The following is a 23,772-nucleotide window of genomic DNA, read 5'->3' as shown; positions in this document are numbered from 1 at the left end:
TGGTTAATCTCCCCATCTCAAGAACCGTTACTTTGTCACATCTGCAAAAGCCTTTTTGTCACATAAGGTAACATTTTCACAGATTCCAGGGATTAGGACTTAGACTTCTTGGCAGGGATGAGGGAGAAGGCATTATTCTACCTACCACATGGCTGTGCCATTTTGCATTCCCATCAGGAAAGCATCAGAGTTTCAGTTCCTCCACGTCTTTGTCAGCTTTTGGTATTGTCAGTCTTTTTAATTTTAGCCATTCTGATGGGAATGTGGGGGTACATCTACAGCTACCACCTTCAGACAGTATGTCCTTCTTTGGTGTGATACAACATTATTGCAACTTCACAGTATTATAAATATTTGTTTATGTGCTTCTGTCTTGCCCAAGCCATATATCCTTCATGCAGCAGGTCGTAGCTGGTTAAGTAGATGCTCCTTGGATGGTAAGTAATGACTGAGGGCATTTTTTATTAGAGAAGTGAACAGAGCTAAAGATGTAAATGAAAACCTGTGCTTATGGTCCCATCTGTGGCTTGAAGTAGAGTTTCTCCCAAATAAAAAGTAGTACCAGAGCAGATAATCTGGTTTCTAACTTTTGCATGCTGTTGTCTTTCCCAAGATAGATAATCTATAAGTGAGTAATGCTGTCGAAGGAGATGTGGGCCTCAACTCCTGAGGGCGTTGGTTGGAAATGACTTCACCTTATATGTAAATGAGAGGGGAATGCATTTCCAGCAGGCAGTCTTCTGGGGAGTCTGATCTTGGACCTTAGCAGTGTTTGGTTTTCCTTTTCCCTGGATTCTGCTCCAGTATAGCAACACACTGCAGCTTCTGGCTTGCAGAAGGACTGGAAGGTGAGTGGGGTTTCTTAATCTCAAGGAGTGTAATGTGTGTAGACTTAAACCCACCTTGAAGACTTGAGGCTGGAATTTCTGAGGAAGGTGAAGCCAGAGTAGAAACGAATTTCTAATGCCCCTGGACACAGAGCGGTGGGTACAAATGTCTTGACACTAGGGAGATAAACCTGGAAGGAGGGATTAGTATTAGACAAAAGGCAGACAGGATTGTGGCTTCCTTTGGGAAGATTCTAATACGAGTAACTGTTCTCTTGTTCTTGTTTGTTCCCAGTTTCCTTTGCTGGGCACACCCCTGGTTTCATGAGAGCTATAAGGTTTCAGGGCCTCAGCCTTATCTTTCCAGGCACCAACATGTTGGCAGCATTCCTACAGCTTGGCATTACTTTGACCCTGTGGGTGTGACGTGTATGAGAAAAATGTTGCTATGGATGTGGCAGAGGACTTCTTTGGCGCTCATGAGAAAACCTCTCTGTCACTAAGAAGACCTGATTTGTCAGAATTTAGATCATAAAGGAGTTGGTCGGGGCACCTGGGGGGCTCAGTGGGTTAGGCCTCTGCCTTCGGCTTGTGTCATGATCTCAGGGTCCTGGAATTGAGCCCCGCATTGGGCTCTCTGCTCGGCAGGGAGCCTGCTTCCCCCTCTCTCTCTGCCTGCCTCTCTGCCTGCTTGTGATCTCTCTCTCTCTGCCAAATGAATAAATAAAATCTTTTTAAAAAAAAGGAGTTTGTCTTTTGAGAAAAATACTAGCTCAGGGTAGGAGTTACTGTGTTGGGCCTATGCTGGGGTTATTGGTCCCTGTTGAGACATACTAACAATGTCACAGCTTTAGCTATTTGCGTAGGTACACATGTGATTCACAAGATAATCTTCAGTCAAGCCAGCCATGCCAGAATGGAGGCATGCCTGGGCCTTGGGTGGTGTGGACAACTCACATACCGGGAGGACTGGGATAGGCTGAACAGAGTCATGGCTATGTTTATGGAGTCCCTGTGACTTCCTCGATGTCTTTGCCTCTCTGCCTGATGTATCTGAATTTTGGAAAAGTCATGTGGCTGCATTCCTGCTGAGAACTGATCTTCCCACACTCAGACCAAGGCCTGGCCTTTTGGAGTTCCTCTCTGTTGACTCCAGGTTTGGAGGGGATCTTGAGAGAAAACATGGGGTACTGTAAGCAGTGCATGTTAAATTTTTCCAGGACAGACAGTAGATCTTTGTTTCACATGCTTTGAGGCTGGAGGGGCACCCCTTCCTTACCTCATACGTCAAGAAGTCCTTTATGTTCATATAGACCTCTCTCCTCTAAATGCCTCTTCTCTTGCTTTGCCCTCTGTGAACAGGCAGAACAACGACTCAGCATCCTTTTGACAAAACCTCCCAGTTTCCATAAGGAACCGGGGCTTTCTGTGGGGCCCAGTTCCCTAAACCTTCTTACATGATGTTTTGTTTGGTGTTTACTTCTGTGACATTGGTGTCTCCCTTCTCTAACTCTTTGCACAAATTACCCATTGTCTGGCCTCTTTACCGCTTTCTTCAGTTAAGAATTTACAGATGAGCTAGCACTTCATATCTGTTAAGATGGCCATTATCAAAAAACAAAAAACAAGTGCTGGTGAGGATGTGAAGAAATTGGAACTTTTGTGCACTGTTAGTGGGAATGCAAATGCAACAGTGCAGCTGCTGTGGAAAACAGTATGAAGTTTTCTCAAAAAAAAAGTAAAAATAGAACTATACCATATGGGGGCGCCTGGGTGGCTCAGTGGGTTAAAGCCTCTGCCTTCGGCTCAGGTCATGATCTCAGGGTCCTAGGATCGAGCCCCGCATCGGGCTCTCTGCTCAGCAGGGAGCCTGCTTCCCCCTCTCTCTATGCCTGCCTCTCTGCCTACTTGTGATCTCTGTTCGTCAAATAAATAAATAAAATCTTAAAAAAAAAACTATACCATATGATCCAGCAATCCCACTTTTGAATATACATCCAAAAGAATTAAAATCAGGATCTCAGGGATTTTAACACTGTTCACAAGGGCTAACATGTGGAAACAACCTAACATATCTATGTACAAAAGAATGGATAAAGAAAATGTTGTATATACATAGAGTGGTATATTATCTAGCCTTTTTTTTTTTTTTAAGATTCCATTTATTCATTTGGGAGATAGAGACAAAAAAACAGCATAAGCAGAGAGAAAGGCAGAGAGAGCAAGAGAAGCAGACTCCCTGCTGAGCTGGGAGCTGGACATAGGGCTTGATCCAGGACCCCGAGATCATGGCCTGAGCTGGAGGCAGATACTTGACTGACTGAGCCACCCAGGTGCCCCATATCTAGCCTTAAAAAGGAAGAAAATTCTGCAGTATGTGACAACGTGGATGGACTTTTGATGACATTATGAAATAAGCCAGTCATGGAAAGACAAATACTATATACATATATTCCACATATATGAAACATCTAAAATAGACAAATTCACAGAATCAAAGAGTAGATTGGTGGTTCCCAGGAGGTGGGCAGCAGGAAATGGGGAGTTACTAATCAATAGACATAAAGTTGCAGTTAAACAAGATGAGTAAGTTCTAGAGATCTTCTGTATAACACTGTACGTGGAGTCAACAATATTGTATTGTACATTTACAAGTTTATTAAGAGGGGTGCTGTGGCTCAGTCAGAGAATCATCTGCCTTCAGCTCAGGTCATGATCCCAGGGTCCTGGGGTCGAGTCCTGGATTGGACTACCTGCTCCTTGGGGAGCCTGCTTCTTCCTCTGCCTCTCTCTCTTTCTGTCTCTCATGAATAAATAAATAAAATCCTTAATGTAAAGAATGTAGGAGGGCACGTATTGCATGGAGCACTGGGTGTGGTGCATAAACAATGAATCCTGGAACACTGAAAAAATAAAATTAAATTTAAAAAAAGAATGTAGATATCATGTTAAGTGTTCTTACCACAATAAAATTTTAAAAATGCAAAAAAAATTGGGACACCTGGGTGTCTCAGTCGGTTAAGCGGCTGTGTTCAGCTCAGGTCATGATCCAGCATCCTGGGATCGAGTCCCGCATTGGGCTCCTTGCTCCGTGGGGAGCCTGCTTCTCCCTCTGCCTCTGCCTGCCACTCTGCCTGCCTGTACTCTCTCTGTCTCTCTGAAAAATAAATAAATAAAATCTTAAAAAAAATAAAAAATAAAAAAAATTTACAAAGAATTTACTATTTAAGACCTTAATATGATCAGTTACCGGTTTAGCCACTAAGTAGCTATGATGATGTGAGCTAGTTTCTTTTTTATTCTTAGCCTTAGTTTCTTTACTTATAAAATGGGGAAATAACAGAAATTCCTCACAGGGTTGACAGGAGGATTATATGAGGCAATGCATGGAAAGTGTTTAGTGCTGTGTCTCGCACATAGGTGCTCCGTGAGGTAGGTTGTGTGGCCATCATCTGTGCATTGAGTATAAGATCCCAGATCTTACGTCTTTGAATATAAAAAATAGATTTTTGGGGTCCCTGGCTGGCTTAGTCCATACCGCATGTGACTCTTGATCTCAGGGTTGTAAGTTTGAGCCCCATGTTGGGGGTAGAGATTACTTAAAATCTATAAAATACATATATACTATGTATCAGTGTACTTATATTGATATATTTGTATCCTGGCTTTGCCTTCCAAGGAGCTAGTCACCTGGTGAGATAGGCTTTCTCTAATTTAATATAATCCAAGTCTAATGCAGAAAAATACCATAAATGGAAATATAAAATGGACCATGAGGCCATAGATAAGCCCAGTTATTCTGGTGGAGGACCAAGGGACAGTGTCCGTGCATGTGTGAGTCTTCATAGTCACTTACATGTAGGTGTCCTGTGGTCAGCAGGACAACACTGTCAAGTATTCAGCATATTGTTACTGGGGGCCTGTCTGTGGCCGTACTTTCCAGTTTCTGCGTAGGAATGGTGGTTCTTTTTCTTCACTCAAGCTCGATGTATATATTGAAATTCTTGAAGGATACGGTTGTGCCTATGCAGGAGCTTATTCAGCCAGTGGCATTCCTTTTCCTCTTTCTCTAAGTATGTCTGAGACTTGTCCTAAGTCCATTTTCTCATTGTGCTAGAGGAACTTCCTCTTCTCTCTCTGTGTAGTTAGCATTTTCCACAGGGAACACAGGAGACTAGAGGAAAAATTCTTATTTTTTGTCCTCTGTCCCTCTTCGACACCCACCACTAGATGTTCTGCTCTACAAATTGGCCTGGAGATCAAGACACCATTCAGCTTTCTGGAACTGTGGAAATTGTCCTGGCTTTGGGCAAGATCAGAGAGTTGAGCAGTGTGCTATAAGTTTAGGATTTTAGACTCTGTGTTGACCAGTATGGTAGCCATTTGCCACATGTGGCGATTTAAATTAATTAAAATTAAATAAAATTTTAAAATTTACCTCCTCAGTTGCATTAGTCACATCTTAAGTACTCAGTAGTCCCATGTGTCTAATGGCTACTATATTGGACAACACAGATACAGAACATTCCTTTCATTGCATTAAGTTCCATGGGCCAGCACTGATTGAGAGGATTATCTTTTTTTTTAAGATTTTATTTTCATTTATTTATTTGACAGAGATCACAAGTAGGCAGAGAGGCAGGCAGAGAGAGAGGAGGAGGCAGGCTCCCCGCGGAGCAGAGAACCTGATGCGGGGCTCCATCCCAGGACCCTGAGATCATGATCCGAGCCGAAGGCAGAGGCTTTAACCCACTGAGCCACCCAGGAGCCCTGAGAGGATTATCTTAACAGTTGTAGGCTACTTAATAGAGAGAGGAAAACACAGATGTTTATCCATGGTGTGATGGTTTTGATCCTTCCTTCAAATGATCCAAGTTGGATGTATAAGCATTAAATGTAACTGCCTAATCAACTGAACATTGACTAATGCATGTAAAATATTCTGACCTCATATTTGTAATGCAAAAAAGGGTATTCGCTTTCTGAAGTTTTTTTTTTTTTTGTACTGACATATTACTCTGAAGCAGCTATCAAGTGTGGATTCATTGATTAGAGAGCCCTGAGTTTTTTAATTGTTTTTTTATTGTGGTAGATTATATATAACATAAACTTTACAATTTTAACCATTTTAAAGTGTTCAATTCAGTGGCATTAAGTGCATTCACAATGTTATGTGACAGTCAGCACTTTTTCCAGAACTTTATACCATCTCAAACAAAAACTACACCCATTAAATAGTAACTCCCCATTATGCCTTCCCCCTAATCCCTGTAACCAATATTCTATTTTCTGTCTCTTTGTTCTAGGTACCTCATATAAGTGGACTCATGCAACATTTATCCTTTTGTGACTGGCTTATTTCACTTTGCATAATGTCCTCAAGGTTCATCCATGTTGTGGCATATATCAGAATTTCATTTCTTTTTAGGGCTGAATAATATTCCATCCATTGTGTGGATAGACTACATTTGTTTATCCATTCCTCAGTTGATGGTCTCTTGGGTTGCTTCCACCTTTTGGCTATTGTGAACAGTGCTTCTATGAACTTGGGTGGCCAAGTACTGTTTGAGTCTCTGCTTTCAATTCTTTAGTATATATACACAGAAGTAGAATTGCTGGGTGATACAGTAATTCTATCTTTGGCTTTATTTTAGGAAACAGTTTAAAAGTTATTATTGACATATAATTCATATAACAAAAATGTCACCCTGGTGAAGTGTATATATAGTTCAGTGGTTTTTAGTATAATCATAAGGTTCTACGATCACCCCCAACTCGTTTTATAGCCTCTTAGGAACCAGAGTTGGGGAGAGAGGCAGAATCTTGAAGGCAGCTTAAGTAGAAGGAAGGGAGCTTTCAGGATTAGTATAAGACTCTTAAAAAAATAATTTGTGGGGCACCTGACTGGCTCATCTGGTGGAGCCTGAGACTCTTGATCTTGGGTCATGAGTTCGAGGCCTACACTGGGGGTAGAGATGACTTTAAAAAAAAAGATATTTCTATCAAATACTTGGAATGCTGTGCAGTCTTTAGCAAGAATACTCTGCTCACTGTGAGCCTTTTGGAGTGAAATTCAGAAAGGCTCCCCTGCTACCTGACATATTTTCAGCTACTTATGAGGCCTTGTTTTATGGAACGGGATGTTGAATAACCTCACAAATGGGTCAGACTCCTCAGGAATGCTCTGGAAGCTGTGGCTCCTTTCTTCTTTATTGCACTTCCTATGTTTGCTTTGTCAGATATCCTTCCCTGGCTCGAAAGTGGTTCTGTTCCTTCTCTGGTGCTGATCTCAAATTCTGCAATGACTTGGTTTCCAAACATCAGATTGTTTACAATAAATACCTTCAATATTGATTTTTAGATTTCAGATTGCTCTGCTTGGAAGCAAATAATAAAACTCATACACTTTTGTTACTGAACAACTTGGGGATTGGGGTGCTGACCCCCCCGTGCAGTTGAAAACCTGCATGTAATGTTTGACTCCTCCATAATTTACTGATAACCTACTATTGACCAGAAACTTTACTGATAACATACAAAGTCGATTAATACCTATTTTGTGTTATATGAATTATGTACTGTATTCTTACAATAGAGTATGCTAGGGAAAGTGTTATTAAGAAAATCATTAGGAAGAGAAAATACATTTACAGTAGTATACTTTATGTATTGGGAAAATGCTTATGTATGTGAACCCACATAATTTAAACCCGTGTTGTTCAAACCTGGATAGTTCCAGGGTCAAGTGTATATACCATTCATACATTACCAGAGTCCTCTGATTTTTGCTTGTTCTTGTCATGTAGTTGTGGTTTTAATATTTTATGGTTTGGGAATGGTTTTAATGCGGTCTTCTGATAATTAGCTAGCTTTCTTTACTTTTTTTTTTTTTTAAGATTTGTCTATTTATTTGAGAGAGAAGGAGTGTATGCACGCGAGTGGCAGTGAGGGGCAGAAGAAGAGACTGTTCAGACTCCATGCTGAGCGCAAAGCCTGATGCAGGGTTCAGTCTCACGACCCATGAAATCATGACCTGAGCCAGAAACCAAGAACCCTAACCGTATAGTTCCCTCACTCAGAGTGCATAATTCAGTGGTTTTTAGCATATTCAGAGTTGTGCAATGTATGGCCATTACCACAATCAATTCTAGAAAATTTTCTTCACCTCAAAAAGAAACCTCACACCCTTTAGCAGTCACTCCTCCTTTTCTCCCGACACCCAGCCCTAGGCAACCGGGTCACTAATCTACTCTTTCTCTATAGATTTGGCGCAAGCTGTCTTATATCCTTTTTTTTTTTTAAGATTTTATTTATTTATTTGACAGAGAGAGAGATGACAAGTAGGCAGAGAGGCAGGCTGCGGTGGGCGGGGGGGAGGGGGAAGCAGGCTCCCTGCTGAGCAGAGAGCCTGATGCGGGGCTCAATCCTAGGACCCTGAGATCATGACCTGAGCCGAAGGCAGATGCTTAACCCACTGACCCACCCAGGCGCCCTTAGCTGTCTTACATCCTTAACAGTGAATTTTTTCCTCCCCTAAATTGTACTATAAGCCACCCACCCATCTTGCCCTCCCTCTTGCACTCTTGTCATTGGCTGTTTCCTTTTCTTTTTTTAAAAAACTCTTGTAATAGTAGTAGGTTAGCTATAAATCCTCAAAGAGAATGGGGCACAGCTGCAGGAATTCATCCCCAAACAGCAAGAATAGACAGATGACCACTACTGAGCCCTGGAACACCCTTTTAAGGCACCTGCCTTTATTCTATACTCTGAAGCTGGCTTTCTTTTCACTCGCTGGGCTGCCAGGAACTCGAGAGCTAAATTAGTGAGAGCCCCTGGGCCAGAAGCTGCCTTGGCTTGATCCCTGATCCCGTGCAAGTTTCAGGACAAATCAAATACACAATTTCTTCAGTAACTTCTTCTCTAACAGAAACAATGTTTAATACTCTTTAATGGTAGAGGAGCTTCAGAATCTGCAAATATCTGTCTGTACTATGACCGTCGCTGTTCTTGGCAATGAGAAAAGTCTGGTGCACTTGGGCATAAATAGTTTATTCATTTAGTATAGTGTTTTTATTGCTTTTGAAGCCAGTTGCCCTGGGATTAAATCCTGGTTCTGCTCCTTTTCTTACCGAGGTGACCTTGAGAAACTCCCTCCACCTTTTTGGAAGATTCTTCTCCTCCTCTCTGAAAGGGGAGAATAATAAATCTGACTGCATGAGGTTGTTGTGAGATGTAAATAAGATAATACAAGCAAAGCACTTAATACAGTGCCTGGCCAAGAGTAAGAGATGAATAAATATTAACTGGTATTAAGGGACCATATTTTTTATGTGCCCGCCATATACAAGGTGCCAGGTTAGGTTCTATGAGGAATAAACCAGGGTCTCATGAATAGAATTCAAACCCTCTCGGTGTTATAGTTGTGCCTGGAGCTTGACAGTTAATGCTGGGGAAGCAGAGGCTAGGTGGCATCCACATTTTACTTGTTTCCTCAGAACTATAAGTTTTATTAAATAATTTTTATAAAACAATGTTGATTATAAACATCAACATGGGAAAGGTTTGGCTGAGGTTAGGTTTTTCCTGGGAATGATAGATACTGTCGTTTCTTGTGGGCAAATTAAAACATTTTATCATTTACTCTTGGCCACTGGTAGCTGTAATTAAGGCAAACCGTTTGTCAAAACAAACAAACTTGACAAAAAGGGTAGTCATGATTTTACTTAATGAATCCCCTATTTTTTGTGTGTGTTAAGAAGACATCAGTCATGTTCGTTTCCAGGCATGCTCCATATACATATCTCTTATTCTATTCATCTCCATATTGCTGCTGTCAGAACGAGTACCAGCAGGCTGTTTCTGTGGAATTTTCTGAGCCACGTGAGAGAGAAGCACAGTGTACGCTTAGAACAAGATCTGTCCTGCCTTTCCTTGTGTTCCAGAGTTGACTTTGGTTGAGAGAAATAGAATAAGCTTCTGTGTCGGGAGGAACTTTGGGTTTTTGTTTATTGCTTAGAACAGAAAATGGTGAGCATTCTGATAGTAGAAGTCATGTGTCAGTTTTAGCATGAGAGAACCATGTTTGACCTGATTGTAGGTGGTCGGAGTCAGCTGCAGTCTGGCACAGGCTAAGCCCTCTGACCCACGGGAGGATAGGGCGAGGGGCTGGGAGAGTGTCCCCCAAAGGCATCTTTAGATACAGCCTCAGCCCCTTAACTCAGTGTTGTTTCGGGGAAAAAAATCTTTTAGGACTTCACTTTCCCATCAGTAAAATGGTATTACTTCCTGCAGTTGTATTAAGGATTAGAAAAAAATACATCTGAAGCACACAGCCTGCTGCCTTTCAGGAGTTAGAGGTGTTGAGTAGTCTTTCTAGGCTTGGAAAAGAATGGAGAGTTTGCTTTGTGGCACCTTCAAATGAGCACAGAGACCAGGTCAGTCAGTTTCTTTTGGTCAATTAAACATCCCTCAGGGAGCGACAGGGTGGCTCATTCGGTTGAGCATCTCACTTGATCTCAGCTCAGGTCTTGGCCTCAGGGTTGTGAGTTCAAAGTCTGCATTGAACCTGTTTAAACAAACAAACAAAGCATCCCTCAGTTATTTTATCCAGGGCAGCACAAAGTGTGTGACGCGCACTGACAGTTCTTTATCCCACGCATCCCATGCTAGACTCAAGTCATCAGCTGGAAGCGGCCTCAACGTGCATCTGACACCATGTTCCAGGCAGCGGCTGCCCGTCACTCAAGGTCATCAGGAGAGATGCAGGCTGCTTGTCTCCCCTGCAGCATGTAGTGTGAGTGAGGGTGCTCACCTGCACCCCCACTCCTCCGTGGCGGTGTCTGTTGAACATCCTGTCTAAACATGAGCCTGGCTGAATCATAACCCTGTAACACTCTTCGCTCTAGTCTTTTCTGCTTCTCGTCTCTGTTAGTCCTCATTTCCTTCTAGCTTCTATTTCAGCAACATCTCCTTTAGTGCGAAAATGTCCAGAAGGCATTTCTATTAACAGCCTTGTCAGAGTCTAAGGACAGGTACTTAAACGAAGCTCTTGGTCCATTCTGAAAATGTTTACTGAGTGCCTGACATGTGCTGACCTGTGAAACGTGATAGAGTCAGCACAGTCCGTAGCTTTCCAGAGCTTAGTCTGGTAAAGATAAAAAGTGGACAAATTTATTCTCTTGTTTAGTTCTCCACTCTGTCCTGTGGCAAAGGCAGAACTAGCCTTCTACAAGGAGAAAGGAGGCCCAAAGAGCTGTTGAGTTCTGTTAAACAGCTATTGCATGGAGCCAGATTGCTTTTTAGCGGCGTGCTGGGGAAGCCCTTGCTTAGGGACAACCTCTTACTGGCTGGCAGTGGGGCATCCACACAAGAACATGAATGGCGGGGCAGGCTACTGGCTGCCTATCCCACAACCATCCTTCCCTTCCTACAGAGCCCAGGTACTGAGGTGGAGAGCAGTGGGGCCCGGCTGAGTCACTTCAAGCCCAAGTCTTTCTTGCACGTTGCATTCTCCTTTGCCATGTATTCCTTCTCCTGGTTTCCCTTGTAGCCATGGGACCTAGTACTTGCCAAGAAGATTTAAGGCGAAGACTAGAGATCTTTCTGGGATCAAAGAGAAATGAGCATGAGGAGACCTCGTGTTTTGCCTCCTACCATCTTCAATCCACTTCACCTGGTCTCCTGTGAGAATATGATAGTGGAGCTTTGGCGGCCATCTCGTGGTCATGAGGGAGAGATAGGCCGAAAGATGGCTGAGTGGAAAAACAAACAGATCTGCAGTTGTTCACCTTTTAACCATTGAAGGAACACCAAGCCTCCCTAAATGCCTCTTGATTAATGAAATCCCATATGTCTTTGTGGTTTAAGCCTGGGCTTCTCAAAGTGTGATTCATAGCCTGGCATCATGATTGTCACCTGGAAGCCTGTCAGAAATGTAAATTCATGGGTTGTACTCCAGCCCTTCTGAATCAGAATTTTGTGCTGTCCAGCTTGGCAATTGTACTTTTACAACCCTTTCAGGTGATTCTGATGCAAAATCAAGTTTTAGGAGCCTTGTTTAAGCCGTTGTAGCTTTTAAAATTGATGGTGTCAGGGTCGATAAGAAAAGAGCTGCCATTCTCCCGTCAGTTCTCTTTGTCCAGATGAGGACTAGGTTTCTCAACAGTGGAAGCCAAGTGACCCCAGTGGCTGGGATGCAGATCTGCCAGCTCAATTGGTTTGATGATGTTTCTCCCAGGGGGCCCCAGTCACACCTGCTTGGGTTTTGGGGTGTCAGTATCTGGGTCTGCAAACACCTGTCTGAGCCCAGCTTAGCCCCCATATCCTGCCGCTCCCAGTGGAGCTCTAGGAGTCCTTCACCCTCAGAAACAAATGTGACAGGTATAGATATTTGTTTCTCCTGTGGGAAAGAATTCTCCAGTAGGTAGAGGGCGGTGGAGGAGACACCAGACTTAATAGTTCCACAGGCCTGTGGATGAAGTTCTGTCCGTGGTGTTCAGACGGCCGGTCCCTGCTGAGAGCCTGCTCAGGGCTGGGCTCTGGGCTGAGTGCAGACAAGACAGTGGGAGACAAGGTAAAAGGACATGGTGGAGCTCAGGTATCACAACCGCAGTGATGAGGACAGATAAGGGCTGCGTGTGCACCTAGAATGCTCCCGTCTGGGTACCGGGGTAGAGCAGGGAATGCTTCCTGGAGGAAGTAGCTGCTTATCCAAGAGTATGGAAAGTATATGTTTTGGGGTACAGGTAGGGGTGTTCAGGCAGCGGCTGCAGCTTGTGCAGAGGCCTCGAGATAAGAGAGCCCCTGGCTTCTTCAGAGAAGGGACAAGCGCTCAGGGTGCCAGGAGGGCAGAGTGCCCTGGGAAATGGTTCTATTCAAGTTCTCGGACCCAGGGATGCATCTGAGAAGTAGGTTCAGATGTAGACAGAATGATATTTAAATGATTTATTAATGTGAACTGGGCTCTTGTTGTCTTCAATGGAAATACTTTTACTGCTTTTTATTAAGGCCCACTAAATGCTGCTTGGGCAGAGTAGGCATGTCATGGACGCTGCTTTCATCTCGCCTCCTGCGCTGCCCTGTTCCCTCTACATTTTGCTGCTTGGTAAAATAATGATACATACTCGTTCCCATGAACAGGGGCACTTGCTGTTTATCTGGGGCCTTCATAAAGTCACTTCATCTCACTAGGCTTTCCTTTTCTGCTTCTTTGAAGTGGACTAAAATAGTATTACCCTCACTTGTCTGATCCTGAGAACTATCTGGTCTGCTTGTTGGAAATTCAGATTCTCTGCCTCCTCTTTTTTCACCAGGTCTGAGAAGTTTGGGAATCTGTACATTTTAAATTAACGTGTGTGTGTGTGTATTTACATATAATTTATGTACAGGCCTACTTTTGTGTATATAATTTACATACAAGAAAATGCACCCATTTTGTTTTATTTTATTTTATTTTTAAAAGATTTTATTTATTTATTTGACAGACAGATCACAAGTAGGCAGAGACAGGCAGAGAGAGAGAGAGGGAGGGAGGCAGGCTCCCTGCTGAGCAGAGAGCCCGATGTGGGGCTCGATCCCAGGACCCTGAGATCACGACCTGAGCTGAAGGCAGAGGCTTTAACCCACCGAGCCACCCAGGCGCCCCTTGTTTTATTTTTTTAAGTATTTATTTGAGAGAGAGTTGAGAGAGAGTAAGCAAGGGGAGAAGGGAGAGGGAGAAAAGAATCTCAAGTAGCCTCCACGCCAAGCGTGGATCCCAACGTGGGGCTTGATGCCATGACCCTGACTGAGATCACAACCTGAGCCAAAACCAAGAATTGGATACTCAACCAGCCAAGCCACTCATGCGCCCTGAGAAGGCACCCATCTTAAGTGTACTGATGTATGTGCCCTGACAGACGCATACGTTCCAGGAATCACTCCCACGATCAAAATACAGACCAGTCGGTCCAAACACCTTGCAGACGCTCCCCACCCTCAGCCCTAGGCAATTATTGATCTGCTTTCTGTTACCATAGATCAGCTTTGCCATTTTTAACATTTCCTATAAATGGAATCTTACAGAATGTACTCTTTTCTCTCCGGCTTCTTTCATCTGGCATGTGTTTGAGATTCATATGTGGTGTGTGTGTGTGTGTGTGTGCGCGCGCGCGCGCAAGTAATCATTCCTTTTGTTGCTGAGAAGAACTAAGAATATAGAACGGTGTTTTTGCTGCATTGCCATTTTTCCCCTTCTCTTGCTGATAGACAGTTGGATTGTTTCCAGTTTGGGGCAATAGATACTGTGAGCATTCACATGCAAAACCGCTTGGTGGACATGCATTTGCATTTCTCTAGGGCAAATCCCTCAGAGTGGAGTTGCTGGGTCATGATAAGTATATGCTTTAACTGGAAAAGTAAAAGCCAAAAGTGATCGTACCAGTTTACAGTCTCACCTACAGTTCAGGAGAGATTTAGTTGCTTTGCATCCTTTCCAGCACTTGGTATGGTCAGATTTTTGTGAGATTTAAAAAAAAATTTTTTTTCTTTTTCTAGTGGTTGTATAATGACATCTCATTGTGGTTTTACTTCACATTTTCTTTTTTTTTAAGATTTTATTTATTTATTTGACAGAGAGCACACGCTCAAGTAGGCAGAGCAGCACACACATGCAGAGGGAGAAGCTCTCTGCTGAGCAGGGAGCCTGATGAGGGGCACAATCACAGGACCCTGGGATCACGACCTGAACCAAAGGCAGACGCTTAACCAACTAAGCCACCCAGGCACCCCCACTTCGCATTTTCTTGATGATTAAAGATATTGAGCGTTTTTTCAAGTGCTTCTTGGCATATGAAGTGTCTGTTCTCATATTTTGTCCATTTTTTTAAGCTGAGCTTGCGTATTTAGCTGTAAGACTTTTTTATTTGCTTCTATTTCAGAATTTTACATCTTTATTCACAGGTAATATTGGTCAATAGTTTTTTAACGTTAAGTTCAAGTGGTTTTCTTTTATAATTTTTATTATATCCTGGATACGAGTTCTTTGTCAGACATCAGTATTGTGAATATTTTCTACTTATCTGGCTTGCCTTTCATTTTCTTAATGGTGTCTTTTTGAAGAACAAAAGATTTAAACTTTGTTGAAGTAAAGTTTATCAATCTTTTTTTTCAATTTTTTCTTTTATAGTTTGAGCTTCTTGTGTTCTAAGAAGTCCTTGCCTACATCAAGGTCATGAAGATATTCTCCTAGGTTTTCTTCTAGAAGTTTTATAGGTCTGTTTTGAGTTAATTTTTATATATGATGCAAAGTACAGATTGAAGTTCACTTTTTGCATATGGATAGCCACTTGTTCCAGCACCATTTTTGAAAAGACCATTATATACCCATTGCACTACCTTGATGCCTTTGTTGAATATTCAGCTGCTCATATATGTGTCGCTCTATTTCTGGACTTTCCATTGTGTCCTCTTGTTTGGTGTGTCTGTTTTTATACCAGTACCATACCATCTTGATTATAGGAATCTGTATTTTTTTAAAGATTTTATTTATTTATTTGACAGAGATCACAAGTAGGCAGAGAGGCAGACAGAGAGAGAGAGGGAGGAGCAGGCTCCCCACTGAGCAGAGAGCCGGATGTGGGGCTCGATTTTAGGACCCTGGGATCATGACCTGAGTGGAAGGCAGAGGCTTTAACCCACTGAGCCACTCAGGCACCCCTATAGGAATCTGTATTTTTAGTAAGTACTCCTAGAAGGTTCTCATGATCATGTCCATTTGGGAAACACTGCATTAGAGTTTTCTAAGGATCCTTCCAATAATGACAATCTTAAGTCTCTGTATTCCTGCCAGTTCAGCTTCCGTTTGTACCTCAGCTCCTTGCTGCTTTAAGTGCGGTTCACAGACCAGCAACATCAGCAACATCCGAGAGCTTGTTCAGAATGCAGATTCTCACCTTTCCACAGACCTAGTGACTAGAACTTGGACTCATTATAATGAGATTACCCAAGCGATTCCCATCAGCGTTGCACAGCCCTCACCTAGATGTAATTCCCCTGAAACAGCTTTCTAGATTTTTGGATCATGAATAACTCCACAATTAGAAACACATACTACAATGTGCATATCGATGTAGGTGAAATAGATTTTTACAAAACAGTGGCTACCCTTCCTTTATTTCTGCTTGCTTTTCTATTCCCTTTGCTTTCCTCTCTTCCACCATATTCCTCCCTTCTTCCTTCCCTATTCCTTCCTGTTGAACTGTAAAGTTCACCCATACTTAGTGAACAGTTTGAATTTATATAGCTGTGCACCTAACTCCACAGCCAAATTCTCGAACGCCTCCATCATCCCCAAACTTTTCCCTTCTGGATCTTTACAATCAATCCTACACTATTTATTTAAAATACCGGTAGCTATCTACAGTTTGCAAAGAATTCCGGACTGGAGTTGGACCGGTTCTATAATAGCAATGCTCAGACTTGACTAAAAGTGATTCTGAACTGGGCCGAAGGCCCTGTGACATGACTTCCAAGCACAGAACTACTTTTTTTTTTTTAAGATTTTGTTTTTATTTATTTGACAGAGAGAGAGAGATCACAAGTAGGCAGAGAGGCAGGCAGAGAGAGGAGGAAGCAGACTCCCTGCTGAGCAGAGAGCCTGATGTAGGGCTCGATCCCAGGAACCTGAGACCATGACCTGAGCCGAAGGCAGAGGCTTAACCCACTGAGCCACCCAGGTGCCCCCCCCTTTTTAAAAGATTTTGTTTTTATTTCTTAGAACTACTTTTACACAGAAAGTTATTTGTGGTATATTTCTGTCACATAACAATGTATCATATATTTATAAGAACTTAAACCTATAGAAATTACTTGCCAAATCTGTAAAAGAATATTGACCATCTAAAACCCTTGAGTTGTTATATCTACATATTTTCAAATCTTGTTTGGTTGTTAGACCAACAGTTTGCAGAGAGGTAAAATGATTTCAGCTATTTTGTTCAGCAGTAGCCAGTCATATGTGTCTGAAATAGTACAATTTTCAAAAATATAGAGGGCTTGGGGCACCTGCGTGGCTCAGTGGGTTAAAGCCTCTGCCTTCAGCTCAGGTCATGATCCCAGGGTCCTGGGATCGAGCTCCGTAGAGAGCCTGCTTTCTCCTCTCTCTGCCTACCTGTGATCTCTCTCTGTCAAATAAATAAATAAAATCTTAAAAAAAATATAGAGAGGGCTTGATTTGGGAAGTTTTATTATCTATGACAGGTTCTAAAAGTCCAGTCCTTAAATGATTTAGAAACCCAGAGTTGAGTACAATATTGTAGATTTCTGTTGTCAGTGTGTAATACATTCTCCTTTGTAAGCAATGCCTTTAAGGCAAGGCCTCGCCTTTCATATCTAGGCAATACTTCCCACCCTGCCCCCTGCCAGTTTATAGTTCTAGAGTCAGAAGGCATGAGTTTGTACGTAGCTTATGCTCTTTACCTGTTGTGTGACCTTAGGAAAGTGTTTAACTTCTGAGTTTTCCCACGTGGAAAATGGAGATAACATTAGTACTTATCTCATAGATTTTTTGGGAAAATTAAGTGAGTATAGACATGTCAAGCATTTAGAACTGAGCCTGCCATGATCATTGTTGGTTATCATTGTCATCATTATTGTTATTGTTTTCTTTCTTTTCTTTTTTTTATTTTTATTTTCTAAACTGGCTATTGGCAGAATCTCCCATTTAGCTATTTTCTAGGCTCCCCAAATTCCTTAACAACTGAACTTAACTCATTGCTCATCACCTTCCCCCCCAAGTTCTCCTTATTTTTGTGGGTGGTGTCAAGCCACTCTTCTTCAGGCTGCCTAAACCCAGAACCTCAGCTTGCCTTTGGTTCTCTCCTTTCCACCTCCATTCAGTTGCCTATTTGTGTAGCATCTACCTCTCTGTGGTAGAATTTATCCTTTCCTTTGCATTCCATTCCAGTTTAAATCCTCATAAACTCTCATCTGGATTATTCATTCACTGTGGAGCTGACGTAGGAGGACAGGGTTTCTGTGGATCAGGCCCTGGACCCACGTAGGTGGGCTGGGAAGCCATAATGGGGTGCAGGGTAGGCCTCAGCAGTGTGAGGGACAGGGCAAAAGGCCAATAGGGAGAGGGCTCTGAGGAGGACCAAGTCACCCCCCTGTATTTGAATTGCCTTTAGCTTTTATGTTGTTCACGGACATCTCTTTGCATAAAGTCCTTAGATCAAATTGAACCAAATGGTTTGTTATCAGCTTGAATGATCACCTGGAGAAAAACTTCAGGCAATATTTTACCCCGATACCTGCTCTTTATCTTTGTTTCTGACATTTGGTGACCATTTTAGCTCTGGTGTGTGTAGGACCGTCATACCCTGTCCTGAGCAGAGAACTCCAGTTTTGAAACCACAGGAGATTGATACTATGCTTGGTAAAAGAACCCAGTGCTGTATTGATGAGTGAAACCTCAGGTTGCCTTGGGAACACAGACATCCTTCCTGTTACTATAAAAAGGGACACAGTGGCTGCAGTTATGAGGCAGCCTACATTTTACTGATTCTTTGTGGTATTAAAAAAAAAAAGTACCCACAGGGAAATGCTGTATTTTTTTAAAAACCCTGATCAAAAATGTAAAACTTCCTGTTAGTGCTCTGATCAAATCGAGTAAATCCAATTTTTTTTTAAAGATTTTATTTATTTACTTGACAGAGATCACAAGTAGGCAGAGGCAGAGAGAGAGAGGAGGAAGCAGGCTCCCCGCCAAGCAGAGAGCCCAATGTGGGGCTCGATCCTAGGACCCTGGGATCATGACCCGAGCTGAAGGCAGAGGCTCCAACCCACTGAGCCACCCAGGCGCCCCTCGAGTAAATCCAATTTTTAAATGCTTTTGGATTTTACAGGGACCAAAGCTGCTCCCATCCATCTTTCTTCTTACCCTCTTCCCTTGTGCTCCCAGGATAATTGTTGCAAGACAAAATATGAATTGTTTCCATCAGCAGGGGTTCTGATTAAGCATATAATTTGTACTGATGGTCTTAGGAGGGAATTCCTTTGCCCAGTAGGGCCTGTGAAGGTCACATAAAGGCAGAGGGAATATGTGTGCCTTCCCTGGAGTGGCCTGTTGGGGGGGGGTGTGACCTGACCGAGTAAGCTTTCTCACTCCAGGTCCCCAGGGCAGTGCATTATCTTTGCCCCTGTTGCAGGTTCACACCATAGTTTCACTGCACTGCCATCCAGGTAAGTGGATGCTAGGGGCAGTTTGTTCCATAAAGGATGTTATAAAACCCTTAACAATACTACCAATGCATTTAGTCACAGTTCTACCTAAGGAAACGAATTGTGCTTATTGATTCTGTCAAACACCAATAAGAATTTTATTGATTCTCTATTTTTGAAGAACTTTTTTTTAAAGATTTTATTTATTTATTTGACAGACAGAGATCACAAGTAGGCAGAGAAGCAGGCTCCCCTATGAGCAGAGAGCCCGATGCGGATGCCGGGGCTCAGCCCCAGGACCCTGGGATCATGACCTGAGCTGAAGGCAGAAGCTTTAACACACTGAGCCACCCAGGAGCCCCTGAAGTAGAACTTTTGAAACTACTCCAAATTACTACAGCTTTTAACAAAGCTGCCCAAATGGGAATAATGTTATTTTGTATTTATCATTTTCTAGCTTTGTTCTCACTGCTCTGTATTATTGTAGTGTGAACCAAGGTGTCTACAGTATGGAAAGGAAGTCTTTCCCCTTGTCACATGTAGGACAGCTTACTAAAGCAGGGTTTCTCAACCTTGGCACTACTGACTTTAAGGGTTGGAAGATTCGTGGTGGGGGGGGTGGCCTGTATCCACTATAGGATGTTAGCGTCCCTGGCCTCAACGCACTAGTTGTCAGTATCATCCCCCTCCACCCTAGCTGTGACAACCCAAAATGTCTTCAGACATTGTCAAGTGTCACTTGGGGGCACAATTACCTCTGGTTGAGAACCTCTTTATTAGAGTATAAGGTTTGTGGAGCATGCTGTTTTTGTTTTGTTTTGTTTTTAAGATTTTATTTATTTATTTGTCAGAAAGAGAGAGAGAGAAAGCACACAAGCAGGCGGAGAGGCAGGCAGAGGCGGAGAGAGAGGCAGGCTCCCTGCTGAGCAAGGAGCCCGATGTGGGACTCGATCCCAGGACCCTGGGATCATGACCTGAGCCGAAGGCAGCAGCTTAACCCACTGAGCCACCCAGGCGTCCTGAGCATGCTGTTTTTAAAGGCAGTGGTCATTTAAGCATTGGTTTGGGTCATCTTTAATAGAAATGTGTGTAGACCTTTCAGTATGACACTTTGGCTAATTTAAAATAATGTGGTGAATCCAAAACTGGATTGCTTTAATGGGCTAGCATACTTAAATAGCAACGGTATATTATTGTTCTCTGTTCATGCTTTTTGCAGGTGAAAGGCAACATGCAGGATTTAAAAATACATATATCATCAGTTTTTATCTTCCTGCAATGAAAAACAAGGAAGAAACAGTGACAGCCACCATAGGCAAGGCAGCCATGCTCTGATATAACTGTAGTGCACAAAAGGGTATTCCTTATGTGTTGTTCTGAATGTCAGGGGCTTTTTCTGTGAAAGAGCCAAAGAGAAGCCTTTACATGTCCATATACTTTGGGACTTCACTTCTCTGAAGGCCTTGTTTTACTTTATGAAAATCTTGCCCAGAAACAAATACCAAGATTTACAGTTTACTTTTTCTCTTGTCACTATCACATCTGTTATCTTACTGTTTTCAAAATAAGCTTTTGACCACTGGCAGCAATAAGTAGAACTTTAGGATTCTTGTGCCTTTTGTTCTTCCAAAGAGGTATTAGCGGGCCAGTTGGAGGGGAATGAGGTAGGGTAAATTTAATCAAGAAGCTGGAGATATCTGCAAGTCTGTTTAAAAAGACAAAGCAGCTTGCTTGGAATGACGCTGAGTGAGGGCACACATTTTGCTCTGCGCTTGCGGTTTAAGAAGAATCTGACCCAGGAAGCTGTTTCTACCTCAAGCCCTCAAAATGTCCTTGAAAACTGTCCTTGTTTAAGAATTTTATTGTGGCTTAGCTGACACTGTCAGATGCCAGGCATGTATATTGGGATGGAAGTGGAGCAACCCTCTTGCGTGTGCTTTTTATTTTTTATTTTATTTACTTTTTAAAAGAAATATTCATTCATTCATTCATTCATTTATTCATTTATTAAGATTTTATTTATTTGTCAGAGTGCACAAACAGGGGAGCAGCAGGTAGAGGGAGCAGGAAGCCAGATGCAGGCCTCTGATCCTAGGACCCTGAAATCATGACCTGAGCGGAGGGCAGGTGCTTAACTGACTGAGCCACCCATGTGTCCCTGGGTGTGCTTTTTAGGGGAAAAAGGAATAGGGGGTTATGACTCTGAAAAAAAATTTTTTTTGAAGATTTATTCATGTGAGGGAGAGGGTAGGGGCAGAGGGAGAAGGAGAAACAGTCACAAGTGAACTTCACACTGAGCATGGAGCGCATTTTGGGGCTCAGTCTCATGACTCTGAGATCATGACCTGAACCAAAACCAAGAGTCAGACACTTAACTGACTGTTCTACCTAGGCACCCCGACTTTGAAAATTCTTAATATGTCTCTAAATTGTTTGTAATACAAAGATTTTGTAATGCAAAGATTTTATTACACAAAGTTTTTTCCCTAACCTCTTTATTTCCCCTTTGTATTTTGTTTTAAAATTCAGGAATCTGAACTGCAGGCCTGACAACCACACTGATGACTTGGATTGGGTTTCCAAGGCCCTATCAGTGGTCCCTCAAAGTGCTGGTGTACCTGGGGACATATCTGACGTGGGGTTGTGCTGCCAGGAGTTGAAACTGGGAATAGAGGGGCTTGGAGCAGGGAGGATTCACTTTGAATAGCTGAGTTGTACAGCTCTGGTCGAAGTTCAGGTCTGGTGCCCAGTTAGCAGAGGGGAAGCAGGCAGCCTAGAAGCAGAGGGGCTGTCCACAGGGAGAGTGCTAAAGGCTCCTGCCAACTCCATAACATGAGGATGGAAGGACCTTAAATCCCTATGAGCATGTCAGTGTGTGAAAACACTGAGGAAACAAGGACAAAATAAGGGTCTCGGGACAAGGTACACTCTGGCCTGCCTAGCTCATGCTAAAGGGTGGGAGCTCTTCCCACCATGGGGACTCTGAGCCTTATGGGCAGCTAGGTCAGGAATGGCATGAAGATTGGCCGGAAGGGCCTCCAGTGATGCTCTGGGATCCTTGACTCATCTTTTACTTTCATGGTCATCAAACGTACATACCACCCTGAAGAGAACATCAAATGACAGTACTAATAATGGAATGCCTCAGTTAATGTCCCTTTACTGGCTGTTACCTGCTAGATTCCGTCCACAGTTTCAAAGAGACGTTTGTAAATCTCATACTTTGTTGCTGAAAACCAAGTAAGAATCATCCTTTTCCCCTGTGTTTAGCCCTTTTAACAGATGTTCAAGGACTTTCTGAATCTTAGGATGGTGAGTGGGGGGCTTGTCTCTTCACACATGACCCTCACTGTACACAACCACTTGTCCTGGTATGCAACCCCAGAATCTGCCCCGACCACACCCCTGGAGGACAGTCCCGGCTGGTTTAGACTTAGAAATATCGATGCCTAACATTTATTGAGCGATGACTGCAGCAGGCAGTGTTCTGAGCAGTACACACACACACATACTCATTCTCTCACTCAAAGCCTCCCCACGTCTTCTCTCCCTCTTGCTTTCCACCTCCCCCCTCTCCTCCTCCCTCTCCTTCTCCACTGATGCTCCTTGATCTCAGTGAGATTGGAACCAGGCCCACCTGGCTCCTGAGCTCTTCCTCCCAGACACTGTACCCAGCTGCCTTCTCCATACTTTCTGGGGGATGGGAGGGCTATTCCAGGGTCATTCTATCTGCAAATCAGAGCCTTACCCCCTTGCTTGGATCCCTGCATCAAGTGAGCCTCTGGGCATTCAAACCAAAGCCCCATGTGTCAGAGGCTCCCCACCTGTAAAGGACCTTGAGGCCAACTTCAGACACCTGGACTTGTATGCCTTGTCCATGATAGAAATCTGTACTTGCTCTGCTTTCCATGTTCACTCCCTTTTCTGGTGCCAGCTCCCACTTCTCTGGTTTTTTTTTTTGTGGTCACACTTGACAGGATGGGTGGAGTCTAACTTCTCGTGACTGCAAACAATTCTTTGATGACTAGAGACACTCATGGGGGAGTGGGCATGGATGTGGAGGAGAGGTGACTGTGTGGCCACCACACGGCACAGAAGGCCGGGAAGGTGGATCTTAGCATGAAACCACCCAGTTGCTTGGTGAGCCCTGTGCTTAGCTGTTGAAGGGTCCACCAAAAATATGCTTCTTTTACATAAGGATTATTTTGTAAGGGAAGTCCACATTTATTAAAAAAAAAATTTTTGCTATGGGGCACCTGGGTAGCTCAGTCAGTTGAATGCCTGACTCTTGGTTTTGGCTCAGGTCATGATCTCATGGGTTGTGGAATCGAGCCCAGCATCAGCAGGGAATCTGTTTGAAGATTCTCTCCCTCTGCCTCTTTCCCCTCTAAAATAAATAAATAAGTCTAATTTTTTTTTTTTTTTTTGCAATAGAAAGGGGGCCTATACCAGGGAGAGAACTATTACCAGAGCAAACTTTTTTACTTGCACAGCAGGGCAACTTTTGTTTAACTAATATTTCCTTCCCTCACCTTGCGTGAATTGCATCCCCCCACAACATCTTTCTTTTGTCCCTAGCTGAAGATGGAAGTTAAACTTGTCTTTGTATTACAGGTGGTCCCAGCCAAGAACTCAGATTGGCAGGGTTTGGGAAATGATGTAGGTTTCATTTAACTGGCAAATCATGCTGTGAATAGAGTATGCAGTGCATACTGGGTCCTTTTGAAATGATACATTCTTTTTTTTT

General features: G+C 43.0%; 1 protein-coding gene across 27 annotated transcripts in view; it reads left to right on the top strand.

Annotated features, from left to right (window-relative positions):
• The window catches only part of MAP7D2 (MAP7 domain containing 2), a 96,373-nt gene that overhangs the window by 13,792 nt on the left and 58,809 nt on the right, over positions 1–23,772 (top strand). The window contains exon 1 of one of the 27 annotated variants that reach the window (XM_032840781.1): positions 763–848. The exons of the other annotated variants lie outside the window; for them this stretch is intronic. The gene's annotated coding sequence lies outside the window, so the exon portion shown is untranslated. Of the gene's footprint in view, positions 1–762; positions 849–23,772 lie in introns of those variants that run through there. 27 annotated transcript variants of the gene reach the window in all.

This window comes from Lontra canadensis, unplaced genomic scaffold (genome assembly GCF_010015895.1).
Source record: "Lontra canadensis isolate GAN:19392208 unplaced genomic scaffold, GSC_riverotter_1.0 scaffold116, whole genome shotgun sequence".
In the NCBI taxonomy this organism is placed as follows: Eukaryota; Metazoa; Chordata; class Mammalia; order Carnivora; family Mustelidae; genus Lontra; species Lontra canadensis.
This window is presented reverse-complemented; position numbering and strand designations above follow the sequence as displayed.